General features: G+C 40.2%; 1 long non-coding RNA gene across 1 annotated transcript; it reads right to left on the reverse strand.

Moving 5' to 3' along the window:
* Positions 1-1,286: 1,286 nt before the first annotated feature.
* On the reverse strand, positions 1,287-13,910 carry LOC113997300. The gene is made up of 3 exons (XR_005565423.1): positions 13,812-13,910; positions 3,920-4,006; positions 1,287-2,613 (listed from the first exon to the last, which is right to left on the reverse strand). It is a non-coding gene; the product is annotated as an uncharacterized LOC113997300 (long non-coding RNA).
* Between the last annotated feature and the right edge of the window lie 221 nt (positions 13,911-14,131).

Raw genomic sequence — 14,131 nt, forward strand, 5'->3', positions numbered from 1 at the left:
AAAATGAGTAAGAATTAAATAGGAAGGTAAGTTCTTACATTAAACGCCATCAAAGACACGTGCTTCTTCCCTTTGACTATATTGGCAAGTTAAGCATTTTTTAAAACTTTTTTAACTTTTTCTAAAGGTCTGTACTTAAATTAGTCCTACTGTATTCCACCCAACTTTTGGAGGACATTTCATGGATTTTCTAATCTTTTCTTGTATTTCTATTCTCACGTAAAAGTGTCAGATAAGTATGAAAAAAACTTCAATTTTGTGGGACTAGGTAAGTTCCCTTTTTGCAGTTAAAGTTGAAAATGTAACATGAAGAGAAGGTATAAACATTTACCAGCTTCTGTAAACAAACTTGAAAACTACCTGAGTCATATGCATGTCTCCAAAAGAATTTTCAGATCATATTCATAGCTAATGGATAAACAAGAAGTGGGCTAAATCCCCAAATAAAGCTCTTACGTTTCTGCAAATAATGTCAAAACTCTCGTTGCCATTAACAGAATCAGGAATTCAATTCCAACTAAGAACATTGTTTATGACATCTTTATGTGAATTATCTGTGCTACATAATAATGTTGTATTAGAAAAGGAGTCAGTGCCTTGTAATGTAAATTCCATTAATCTGCTGGAATAGCACAATAATTCATCTAAATAGTCTGACTAAAATTGCACTCCTCTAAAAAAATAAAATTACTTCATGGTGACATTTTACTCCTTTAAAGTTTAATATTGTATTTTGGACTAGACAGGGATAGATTTACAATATACAAATAACAATTTTTAATACTATGAATACATATATAAAATAAAAATCCTCCATTTTTGCTTTTAAAAACTCTTAGAAATAAGTGTCATGTAATGCCTAAGTAATTAATCTTTGGGGTTGGATTCTGAAATATGAAACATTTGACTTTTCTTCCTTTCTCTTCACACATAACTAAAAATATTGCTAAATTATCATTTATGTATATATCAACAAAAGTAGTTAGTATGGACTAAATCATACATGCAAACTTGTGCATGCATATGTAAGAAAGTAGCTAATAAATCATTACATAAAAGCTCATATTGAGATTAGTAAACAAAATAGCGTGTATATGTAAGCTTTCTTCAGAAGACGCTAATGCTATTCTATGTGAAGAGAGAATAAAGTCAATAGAATAAATGTGCTGTCATTGGTTCTAAAGAGACATTCTAGAGAGTGGAAAAGGAAACAAACAAACAAAAACTTAACGAAAACAAAACAAAAAAAAACAAACAAAGAAAAAAAAAAGTTGAGATTTTCCTGATTTAAAACTGAACACAAGCTTATAGTTTTGAGCTCTAACAAAAACACACATGAATGTCACTGATAACAAAATAAAAAGAATGCTTGCAAATTATTAACTTCAATTTCCATTACAGTGAACATTTTCCATATAAAATAGGCTGTTTTCCAGAGAATGGCAGCTAAGGTGCATAACAGTCCTTTAAACTCTGTATATATGCATCCCACATGCATCATAGATTCAATGAAAAGGTAGTTGTTTTTTATATATGACAATGTAGTTGCTTTTTATATTCTTCACTTTTCTTATTTCTACTGACACAGAAGAAGAACAGTAAGTTTTAAAAGAACTATTTTAAAAACCTATTACCAAAAAAAAAAAAAAAAAGGTAAAAATCAATGGTTCCCTCCATAAAAGTCATGCAGGCAAACAGAAAACTAGAATACTTTGTGAGTGACTGTACATTAGATGGCAAAAATCAATAGTTTCTGTAAAGAAGGTATCCTTAGGGATAGAAAGCTTCAAGGTATGAATAGAATAGTAGCTTCAGTGCTTGGCATCTGCAGAAGTGATAATACGGTTTCTAATCCCTGCCCAAGAGTGGGTAAAAGAATACAGTGTTTCAAAGTTTTAATGATCCAGGGTGAATTTATTATGCTATCTTTCCTGTTGAGCTGCTTGAGCCCTAGTTTACCTGAGGGATATGTTGAAAGACCAATCAAATAATTCAGAAAACCTAGCAGCTCAGCCAGCAATGCTGGAACAATGTTGGAATGATGTTTACCCTTCCTTTTGGGTCTCTTAATGTCTGCTGAAATCTCAAATACTTACCTCAGACAGTAGCTTAATGTTTAGTAGTAAAGTTTTTGTAAACAGTTTTTGTAAATCTGTTTTGTGCATTAAGTTCACCTTGAGGCACAAAAAAATACCAAACAAACACAGGGCTTCAGGTGGCTGGGAATAAGTGTTGACACTACCTGATAGTGTCCTGACTCCACATCTTCATTATCCATTTCTCTTTTCCATGTTCCAGATTCCATAAAAGAAAAACTAGAATTGCAAAGTAATGGTGTGCCCCAGTTAATAATATCATATCTGCTTACAGGGAACTAGGGGGTGATAACTTTAGATATATATTCAACATCAAATTACTTGTTTGCAATTGTCTTTCGTGTTGATGTCAATCCAGCATCCATACTGCATCCATGCTAGTCTGCTGTCAGACAAAATGAATCTCCAGAAGACGACTTCGAAGACATTTCACACCAAAAATTATTCTCTAAAATAAGCAGAAAGAAGTTCAACCTGGTGTAGGCTCTTTCTCCTCTACAATATTATCCATTATTTCCTAGAAATACATTAAGAACAGTCATTAAGAAAAGAAATGGACTTACATTAAGAAACTGCCCCAGAATATTAAATATATTCTTTGCCCCTCAAGCAATAGTGCTGTGCAGAAAGAAGGTAAGGAAGAACAGAAGGGAAGAGTAAGAAGGGAAGAAAGAGTAACAAGCAGTCAGATGAAAAAAGAAAAAAAGACAAGAAAGATTGAAAGAAAAACAGATGGAGAGCAAGAAAGATGGAAAGAAAAATGGATGGATAGAAAGACAGGCAGATGAGCAAACGGAGAGGAAGTAGGAAGGCAGGGAGGGAGGGAAGAAATATGTTGTGTTATTTCAGACATTTTAAACTGAGGAAGTTATGCCTTTGAGTCCCAGGAATGCCATGAGGCTGAAAGGACTCAAGACCAAATGTTTGGGAGTTTGATCTTCTGACTTTAGAGATTAAACCTGAGAAATGTGTCTGGAAACCATTCTGATCTGCCAGGGATGTGTCTGTGAGGGGAGATTGTGCCCCTTGGGTTCATTTAATTTATCAGTACAGATGTAGCTATAGTGAATATTGCATAGGGATACTTTTTAATATCCAAAACCATTTAAAGAGATTATTTCAACAAATTAACTTAAGCAAGGTTTCCCTTAGAGATGTATAGATTGCTACTCCTTATCCATAATAGTAGCGAAGACAAGAGATGACAGTCTTTGAGGGGAGTAAGTTATCTGTCCTTCAGATGTTCTAACCCCAGTGTGGGGAGACAATCTTCTATCACCAAATGTAAAGTAAACTTCTGCCAAGTCCATTAGATATACAGAGGTGATATCTGTTCAACCTGACTCTTTCATCACAATAAAATGAGAATTATTGAAGAAGATCCTTACATCTCCGAGAGGCTCCCTGCTGAGGAGGAGCTGCAGGTGTCAAGCAGCATGGTTAAGAGTTCCAAAGCTTTTTATGTTTCAACTGTTTTTTTTTTCTTCCATCACTGTAAGTCATTTCATACCATCCATTTCATTATGATGCTTAGCAAAAAAACCCCAGATTTGACACACAGCAAGTTAATAAATTATATATAATCTAACCATATAATAAGAAAATCCAGAAAGATCTCAGGGTTGCACTGTAATGGTTGAATGAGTCAGATTTGTCATGTATTTGACATTTTTCTTTTTGATTTAATTCGTATAAACTTACTGCTACAATCTAACATTTTCATATAATTTAGCATACACGATAACTCTCAGTCCTTATCTAGTGTTCTTGTCATGTCAAAAAATGTACACAAAAGAACTAGATAAGCAAATATTGATGTATACCTTCCAATTATTCTGAGGGCTGTATTGGGTGCTTCTTATGTGCAGTGCTATTTTGCAGGTGTTATCTTCAAGCAGGCTGATCTAAAACTTAAAAAAAGAAAAAAAGGCATTATAATTTTCACATTTATCAGGTTGAGGTATGGTTTTCATTTGGAAAGAAAATCTGACTATGTTTAAACACTACACTTACTGCCATGTCTTTCTGAGGTGCTTATTTCTCTATTTTCAAAATACATTTGGCAATATTACTAGCACTGTAATTGATTAAGTGACTGCAAGGCATGGTGAATGTTTATCATTCTTTTAGGGAGAGCTTTCAGAAGTTTTCCTGCTGTACTCCTCCTGCTGTGCTGAATAATAATTTGACTTTGCAAAATGAAGGTGATAATGATGAATCTTTTTTAAATTCCTCGTGGCTGTTTATTTAGGCAAACCCCATGGTTATTTAAAATTTTAATATCGTATTGCCAGAAGAAATAGTGACATAATTAAAACACTAAATTATGTCTAACCTTGCAATGTAAAAGTTGCTAAAATTCTCACAACATGTTCAAAAAGCAAATGTAATTTCATAATATAAGGAAGCATTTTTTGTTGCATTTTCTTAACACGATTCATAAATTAGCAGAAATGCAACTGTTTTCAAACATAAATTATGATACATACCAGTCAGGATACTTTACTACCATACTTTCATATGGTGAAACTTAAAGATTGGAAAAGTACGGGAAAACATAACATAACATAGTGTGCTGGTTTAAAAGTTAACCAGCAGGGGAAATGAACTCAACTCAAAAGAGAGATTATAAATCAGAATAACAATTTAATAAAATAATACAATAAGTACGATTATACAGACAAACAATTGGTCTTAACCCACAAAACCCAAATGTATAACCCAGCACCCTGGGGCATGAACAAAGTGGTGTTCCTTGGGCCCCCCCTGAGTCCAAAGTAAAGGGAGAGGGGAAAAACCTGATGGTGGGAGAGCTGTTGCAGTCTGGTCAAAAGTGGTGATTGCAGTCCAGTTGAGGGTGGTGGTCTCAGTCTGGTTGAAAGCGGTGGTCTGCAGTCTTCCTCTGGATTCCACGAGTGGTAAAAAGGTTCCAAAACTCCAAGTTTATATATTCTCCAGTTCAGGCAGGAATGTTCAGTCCTTCCCTCAGAGCGGGGAATTCCATAAAAGGGTATGAGGACAGGAACATCTTCCTATCTCGCAGGCCTCTACTGACAACAGTTTCTGGGAAATGGCATGGAAGGCCATAGAATACACCGTCCTGGGCTACACCCATCCAGTGATGAATTGGTCCCAGCTGTTCCAACTAGGACACATAGTAAAAATAATAGTATTCTAAATAATTTAACTAAAATTTTATATTACTTCATAGTGTTTAAAGGAAAGAGCATATCTTTATTTCTTAGTACTTGAATATTTCATAAAAGAAATTTTTAAAAATCTGTGTTTCTATACCATCAGATAACACGAATTTGTAGTCTGCTCTTGGGCCCTCATCTGATTAGCTGCAGTGTATGCCTATTTATTCCAAGGCTGTCTCCTTACTCATGAAACACATTACCTTGAAGACACAACACAATTGCTGTTCTCAGAAAAATTCATTCCCTTGGCATCCTTCATGTAAACAAAATGGATAAATTAGTTCCATATTATTCCCTTTGCCCTGCAGATTAGCAAACTATGTAACCGTAAGAACCACTACATGCACTCAAGTGCCATCTCAGGGTGGAAGGAAGGGAGAGTGGGGGAAGATTAGGGAGAGGGAGGAGAGAGGGAAGGATGAAAGAGGGAAGGAGGGGGGAGGGTGGGATTAAGGAAAGGAGGGAAAGAGGTGGGAAGGGAGGGAGAGAGGGAGGGAGGGAGGATGGGAGGAGGGAAGGGGTGAGGGAGGGAGAGATTAAGAGAGGGAGAGATTAAGGGATTAAGGGAGGGAGGGTAGGATTACAGGATGAAAAGAGGGAGGGAGGGTAGGATTAAGGGGGCAGGGAGGGTCGATTAAGGGAGTAAAGGAGGGGAAAGGGAAGGAGGGAGGAGAGGGCAGGAAGGATTTAAACACTCAGTGCAAGGGTCCATGTTTGCAGAGTCCAAGTGGAAATGACTCAGTATGCTAAAAATGAAAAGAGCATGCTGGATTGTTGTAATTCACCTAATTGAAATATTCTGCCTAAATGCATTGCATCTCCTCACACATATCAAAAGCTTCTGTTTTCTCAAACTCTCCATTCACATTTAGGGAAGCCAGAGTTCTTAAACTCTTGGGAGAGAGAAAATATGATGTGGTCTGGGCATCTCTGCCTTGGTGTGGATAACAAATTGCAACATTGTGTAAAATATCAGGTCCCATGCAAAGATGCCTTATATTTAATGTATACTGCACCACCACTGCTCTATTACCCTTTGCTGCATCAAGGGCTGTATGTCTAATTCAGTTTGTACATCAGCCTGTACTGATGTGTGCCTGCATTAGGGCATCTAGGGCCTCTAATGATCCACCAGCAGCCCAGCTGTGTAGGAAAACTGGGTTGCAGGTGTTAAAGAATCGGCAGGAATTTATGTCCTAGCTGGTATATTTTCAAAAGTTTTCTGGGGATGAGTGATTTTTGGTTTACTTGCTTTCTGAAGGTTTTGTGGAGAAGTTCTGGGAAGTACAGGGTTGCCTGGAAGGGTGGCACTTCCAGGCGTAAATGGGGCAAGGGCCTGCTGTGCTATGTATTTCAATTGGCATTTGGATGGGGCTGCCCTTTTCCTCTGTGGCTTTAGATAAAACTGATGAAGACTTTTTTCATCAGCTTGTGTGAGGTATTTGCTGTCTTGCCTGGCAGCCTCCAGGTGATGGACAATGCAGGTTGAGAGGCTGCAGTTCACGGAAATAAGGTCTCAGAGATACTGATGTGGGAAGGGCAGCAGCAGCAGCAGCTGTGTGCTTTGGGCCAGTAATAAGAGTGACAGCAATTGCAGAGCTCTACTGAAAGCAATGAGAAGCCAGAAGTAATTCTTGTCTGGGTTGCTTGTACTGTGAATAACCAGTATTGGGGCGGGTGCAGCCTTGTGGAGGTTTGCTGGGAAGAGAGGTGGACAGGGAAGATGAGGGACAGGCACTTAGTGCTTGTTTTACTCTCTTGTATCCCATCCAGGAGGCCAAATCATATGAGCAAGAATGACCAAAAGCTTTAGAAGAAAAGGTAGATGCTATTTTCCCTTCATAGCCCCTACAAGAGGGATGGTATCAAGTCAAGGATGTTAAGAACATGAAAATAGAGAGGGTAGGGGCCAGGATGTGGTGGTGTTATCCCCCCCTTCCTCCTTGCCCCATCTCTAGATGTCAGGTTGAATCTTTGCCTTGGATTATGGGGCTGTGTTCTGGCTGACTATGAGATGGACAGTGTCAGGACTCTGCTGGTGGGGGCAGCCACTCCAAAAGCTGGAGTCCATCACCTGGCTCATATTCTTCTTGGCTGAAGCAACTTCTCCCTTCAGGTTTCTTTAAGGTAATTTGGTACTTCCAGCGGGCTGGTGCCACTTACTGGGGTACTTTACTGTGCATCTTGCGAAGACAAGACTTAAGACTGAGTACTATAAACAACTACCACATAATTCGAGGGATGAAGAAATGAGAGCATGGACTGAGCGTATTTCAGAAAAATTTCCTTGTTCAGTATTTTCCCATGATATTCCCAATCTAGTTTGCTCTAGTAGATGTAATCATTCTATTGCTTTTAGTATTATGCTACAAAACATCCCAATTAATTATGTCTTAATGAAGAGTTGGGGAATAGATCTCATTTCCACAACATGACTGTACAATTCCTTTTTGGTAAAGTTTTGATGACAGTTATAGCATTTTCCCTGCCGGCCTTAGTCCCTCTGTTGAAAGTTGTTGAGTGTAAAAGATGATACTTGGTCGCAGTGGGGTGATTCTCACAGTGGAAGGCAGGTGGTCGGGCTCTTTGTGATGGACAAGGCTGGATGCTCCCACAAGAGGGTGAGTGCACTGTGTGTGTGGCTCCATGGTGGTCTCCAGCTGATGAATGCAGGACTGGTCTCAGTAGGGACCAATCCACCTTCCCTTGTCTGTGGCTTCTTGTCTCTTCTCTTGCACAGGTATTTGTAATTGAGTCTCCATCTGAGGACTTTGATGGGTAAAAGGTCCAGCTGAAAATGAAGCATGCTTCAAAAGGACAACTGGGCAATGCGCTGATGTAGGTGTGGTTGTGCAGTAGTGACATGAAGGAAGAGATGAGGATGACGAACAAGATCAAGACACCACCTTACAGCAGTACGGGAACCTTATGTAGGCTATTTCTTCATGGTATGGGAGCTCCTTATGCCTGGGCATGGCAATTTCTGCGTTTCTTTTAATATGTGTAGGAGCAAAGCCATTTGGAGTCCGCTCGTAGAAAACACACAATACACTTGAAATATGTGCCTCAAGAGGCAGTTGACTCAGGGCTTCACAAGGGACTTGCACCTCTTTGTGGGAGAGTGAACACCAGACCATCTTCTGAGGAAGGTAGGAAGTAGGGACTATGTTATCACAACATAATCATTACAGCAAAATGGAGCAGAGGGGTTCTGAGTCCTGCTTAGCTTAAAGGAATTTAATCTGTGGAACCTCCTTTCTGAAATAGCCACTGAGCTATGGAAAGGTATAGCATGAAGCAACTGAACTCTATTTGAAATTGGGCCACTGTTCAGCAAGGAGTGCAAGACTCTTCAGGACGAAGACTAAGTGGAGAGGTACACACCCTCCTTTTTAACAGAGGAATGTGTCTCAGAATGGAAAGTCTTGGTTCTTGTCCATGTGCTGGAAAGCACTTCACAACACTTGCCTAAGAAGCCATTGAATAAAATGTCTCTGCAGCACTGGAAACAAGACAGAGGACTCCTTTCCCAAGAGGATATTTAAACTTTTCATTGGAAAAGATTTAAACTTGTCATTGGACATATTTTGTCAGCAATGATTTTATTACTCAGTGGCTATTAATCATGTGCCTTACTATGGGCATTCCTATTTCAAGTCATTATCCTTGTATTTTCTGGTAAAAATGTAGTAGATCTGTAAGAGTGACTGTTCCCTGATGTTGAGAAAGCCACGGTATCATAACACTTGAGAAGCCTTGCACTAATGTAATCAATCTACTACATGACAGCCATATTTGAAATATTGTGGGCATGTATAATGCCTCACAATAGAAAACAAAATACTGGTAGCACCACTGTGTTCTGGCTCTAATCCAGCATTTGGTGAGTTTTCTGTGTGAAACTACTTAATGCTGCAAACCTTTCTTCTACTTGAAGGTCTCTTCCTTCAGACTTAGTGGCGCTTATGTGTTGCCACATAACATTTTGATGTCAGGTTTGCATCTTAGCAAAATGACAACTACATATTTTTTTTTTTTTTAATTATCTCTTTGATATGAAAGATAATGTTTGCCACTAATTTTACATCCAGTTTCCCATAAACATTTTTGCTGTGTTAAGCAATCCCTGGGAAATGTGAGCCCATTTATTTTGAAGTTCTTTAGTGTGATACTGACTACAAAGCCAACAGCCATCTTAAGTGCATTGCTCACTTTGATCTATCATCTTCTTTGAGAATGAAGAATTTATCTCTAAAAGACACAGTCCCATCTAGAAGGACTGTATGGGATTCAACCCTGAGTGGATATAAATGCAGATTAAATTGGGAGCAAAATGTTGACAAGTTTGCAGGAGAAACATGGAAAGAATGAACCTTTTGCAGAGGTAGGAATGTGAGTTTCCTAAGAAACTTTTAAGATCCTTGTAAATTATTATCTAGACACAGCTGAGAATAGCAGTTCCTGATGAAGTCTCCTAGTTCTTAAATATCTGAAGTGAGTGCAGTAGAGGCTTTGCAAATGACCATTCTGCAAATGGTTTCCCAAACATTTTGCTTGATGGGAAAATAAAAGCTCTTCTACATTGGTCAAACTTGTACAGTGATATCATACATTACATTTGTACTTAGTAGCAAAGATGGTATTCTCCCCTAAGTAAGCACTGTGCATAATAAAGCTTCTTTAAAGCAGGGAACGTAATTGCTTGGTGTTGACTGCACACCTACAGAACTATATGCCTAGTGCTTACACTAATAGGGAACATCTCAGGAAGAGAGAAACTAAAGCTAAACCCCAGGATTTCTAGTGCAGCCTGCAGACAGAGTAATTGAGGTCCCAGGTAATCAACAGAATTATGTCATATCCCCTGTGAATGTTTCCTGTTCATAGCAAGGAGCTTCTATTCTAGCATACTAAAATCTTTTGTCCTACCACTGGAAAATTCAGTAGGGGTTTCTTGAGGGTAAATAAATTATCATACCCTTCTTCCAGATTAGGGCTAGACTGATGTACTGTATAATGTTGAGTAAATCAGGAGTAGCCAGGAATAGAAAGAATGCTTCATTATTTTACAACCCAGAGAAATCATTACATGTGAAACTAAAATTCCTGTAACCATGCAGGTCTGTTCAAGCCACTCCTGAAATTCCTTCATGAAGGTGGAGGGGGTACCCAGCAAGAAAATTTTCCCTTGCTACTTTCTCCAAAACCTTTCTGTATGGGAGGAAGACCATCTATGGTTTCAGGGAATGGAGTGGGCCTTACACTGAATTTTTCTTCCTTCCTTCATCTTCTCAGCATAAGATGCAACCACATTCTCTCTCCTTTGAATGACTGTTCAAGTGTAACTAATTTCCAGGGTACCTTAGTGATTCTGTATTTGGGATTTTACGATGATTCTCTTCTATTTTCTGGGGAAGGTAATATCCAGGATATGAAGTTAGCTCTTCCTTAGTTATCACGAAGGTTAGGAAGGCACTGGCAAGGATGTGAAAGACAAATATCATACATGTAGACAAAATGGCAAGTAACATCTCCACTATGCAGTAGGATCTGAAAAATCACAGCATTCTTTATACTTTGTTTAATACTTAAAAATGAATGAGTCTATTAAGTTGTCTAGCTGTATTTATTCATTTTGGTAAACAGACTTTTTCAGTAATTAATTCATTTTATAAGTGAACTGAAAAGGTCCAGATTTCTGCTGCCATGGGGTCACTATATGCAGATATGAGTGTGGGTGTAAGAATTTCGGAGGTATCACGGAAGTTGAGGCAATGTATGAGAACATGAATAATGAATGCAGCAGTTGCTTAAAACTAATATTGTGCAGTCAACCACTCTTTTTTTTTTCTAGCTTTCTAGCAAATACAGGAATAAAATTGCTTGCTGTCTCCTTTATGAGAATAATTGGTCCTTCCTGTAGTCCCATTGCAGTACTCATGCAGAAAACTGGTTTTTTTCTTCTGTTACTGTTCTTATGGAGCTTTTTATTGAGAAAATAAAGTGTCAAGAATAGTAAAATTAGACATAACATCAGAAAACATTTTTGCAAGACCAAAATTTTACTGTTTGATGAAAAAACAGTAAAGGTTGTTCTAACCTCATCTGCGCTTAAGCAAGCGGGACTGGAAAAATTCTTTCTTAAATCAGGGAAATACCTCATTATGCAGCTTGGGAATTGAACAGCTCGATGAACAGTATAAAGAAAAGTAGATTAAAAAATACCCAGGAAAATGGAGGCTAGTTAGCTCTTTCTTTTCTAGCACACCCCTCTCAGCTATGATCTCGCAACTGTTACTTAAGCTTGGTCATATGAAAATGCCATTTCTTTTCCCAGTAAGAAACTAAAGTTTGTTTATAGCTTCTCCCCTGAGGGCTTGTGTGCTCAAGACTCCCCTATGTGCCGTTGGCTAATGCAACAAGCAGGTCGTAGGAGCATCCGATTCTTAACCTCTAAATCCCTATCCCACAGAGGTAGATAACTTATTGTTCAACTGGCAGGGTGCAGCCTTCAACAATGTTGGAACACTACTTTAATTCACGCCCCTTGAGCTATTACAGACATGCCACTACAGCCCTAAGAAACATACATGTATCATAAATAAGGTTAAATGTTATTTTAAGTAATAAACACTGAGATACAGAAGCTTCATTGCAGCTTTCTGTCTTCGCCTGTCTCTTCATTTCAACTATTTTTAGTTTACAGTCATCATTATGACTGTGAACTCAAGGAACACTTGGACAATAGGTACATCAATAATTATGGATAGGTCTCCAGAGCCTTAAACATTAGCAGAGAATTCAAGTTAAATACTGTCTGGGACTATTCAATGGCTTGGAAATGTTGCTTGTGCTTATATATATTGATATAATTTAATTTCCCATGGTGAAAACCTAACCTGGACATTGGCAGTGGTGGACTGGTCTGCACAGAAACTATGAGAGTTGTAAATCAGTGTATAACTGAACACAATTCTGCAGAATGAGCTGGAGCCATCTTCTACGTTTGACTGCTTACACTTCACAAGAGTGACCTCTGAGAACTTTATATAGGTTAAAATTGATTAAAGCTGTGTTATTACTCATTTAAGAGTTACCCTGCCTTGTAATAATGCTGCAGTGTTGCTGAAACCTGTTCGAGACATTAACTGCTAGAGTTGTCACAGAGAACATACTGCACATCTGCAGACATACTTGAGAGTAAAAAGAGATTTTTACTGTTTTTCCAATAGATATTTAAAATATGAGTTAAAAAAATAGCTTGTAAGGATAAAAGCTAAATGTGTATCAAGGGATACTGCGCTGCTATTGTTTGTGATAAAAAAATGGTAACAGTGAAGAAAACTTGTGTAAACTGAACCTTTTTCAGTAACTTGCTTTTTCTGCATGTGTTTTTCAAAGACAACTCTTTTATATCACGTTGCCTCTTGAAAAAGTCTCTTAGGAAGTATGAGTCAAAGGATGCAGAAAGGTAAGGCTTTTATGCAGAGATATAAAAATATGTTTTTAAAAAATTGAAATCTGTATTTTTGAAAGCATTAACTATGCAGACATTGATGCTGGTAAGAATGTTGCAAAATTACCATGTAGATTTTCTCTATTTGTTTTTATTTCCTTTTCAAAGTCTTTGAGAATACTTTGTTTTGATGTGTCTTTGAAGAGCTGGGTCATGCAGGACAGTGAGTAACATAGAATACTTCCAGCTCCCTGGGTCACCCCTGCAAATGCAAGGGTAGGAAGAAATAGTAAAGGTTAAGAGCTCACTGAAATACAAATGTATTGCTGCAAATCTATAAAGAGAAGAGTAAGGACAAGTTAGGCAGAGCGCTGATTTGAATGACAAGCTTTGGTAATCAGGGAAGTTGTCTGCATAGCCTTCCGTTCCATGTTGTGACACTCTGTAAAATTAAGTGGGGGCTCTGGAATACATCAAGAGCCAGAGCCAGGACTTTCTTGCTTAGTAATTAAAGATCGCATTTTAAGAGGGTAGCAAGACCTCAGGTCTTATCTAGGCTTAAAAAAGGGGGAATTTAAATTCACACTAGAGACGGTGACTCCACCACCTCCCCGGGCAGGAGGAATACGCGGCACTGCGAACAGGTAGCAGAATTCCGCCTTCCAGAGTGTCCAACTTCTGCAACTTGCCGGGTATTTCAGCCACGCAGAGACGCAGCGACCTCCCAGATGGTTACCGCGAACGGGCGTTACCAGGACACTTCCCAAGGGGTCTTTATCCCCTCCGCAGGTCCCCGGGCGCCTTGCCCGCACCAACCCCCGCACCAGCGCAAGCCCCGCCGGCTGCTGCCCGGACGGCTCCCGGTGCCACCCGAGCTGCCCCCAGCCTGGGCCAGCCCTGCCTGGGCCCGCCGCAGCCCCCCGGGACACCCCGGGAGGGCCAGGACCGCCGGGCAGCGCTCCCGCTCCGCACCGCGGGTGCGGGCAAGGGGCAGCTCGGCGAATCGCCCCCGCCACGGAGTCCCCCGGGCCCGCCGTGACCGCGCTGCGCGGCTCTCACCAGGACGAGGAAGAGGGCGGCAAGGGCCGCGGCGGCCGCGGGCAGGGGCAGAGGCAGGGGCAGGGACGAGGACGGCGGCAGCGCCGTCCCCATCGCCCCCGGCGGCGCGCGAGGCGGAAGCGGCTCCATCGCCGGGAGCCGCCGGCGCCCCCCCGCGGCCGGGCCCCGCCAGCGCCGCCGCCCCGAGCGCCGCCGCCAAGGCCGGTCCTCCCGCAGAGCCCGCCGGGCGGGCCCGCCGCCAGGGGGCGACACATGGGGGGCGGCGGCGGTGCCGCCATGGCCGCCACCTTCAAGTAAGTGCCGGGTGTGGTGGCCGCGGT

Source organism: Pipra filicauda, unplaced genomic scaffold (genome assembly GCF_003945595.2).
Source record: "Pipra filicauda isolate LSUMZ 115617 unplaced genomic scaffold, ASM394559v2 scaffold473_size681673_pilon, whole genome shotgun sequence".
NCBI lineage: Eukaryota > Metazoa > Chordata > Aves > Passeriformes > Pipridae > Pipra > Pipra filicauda.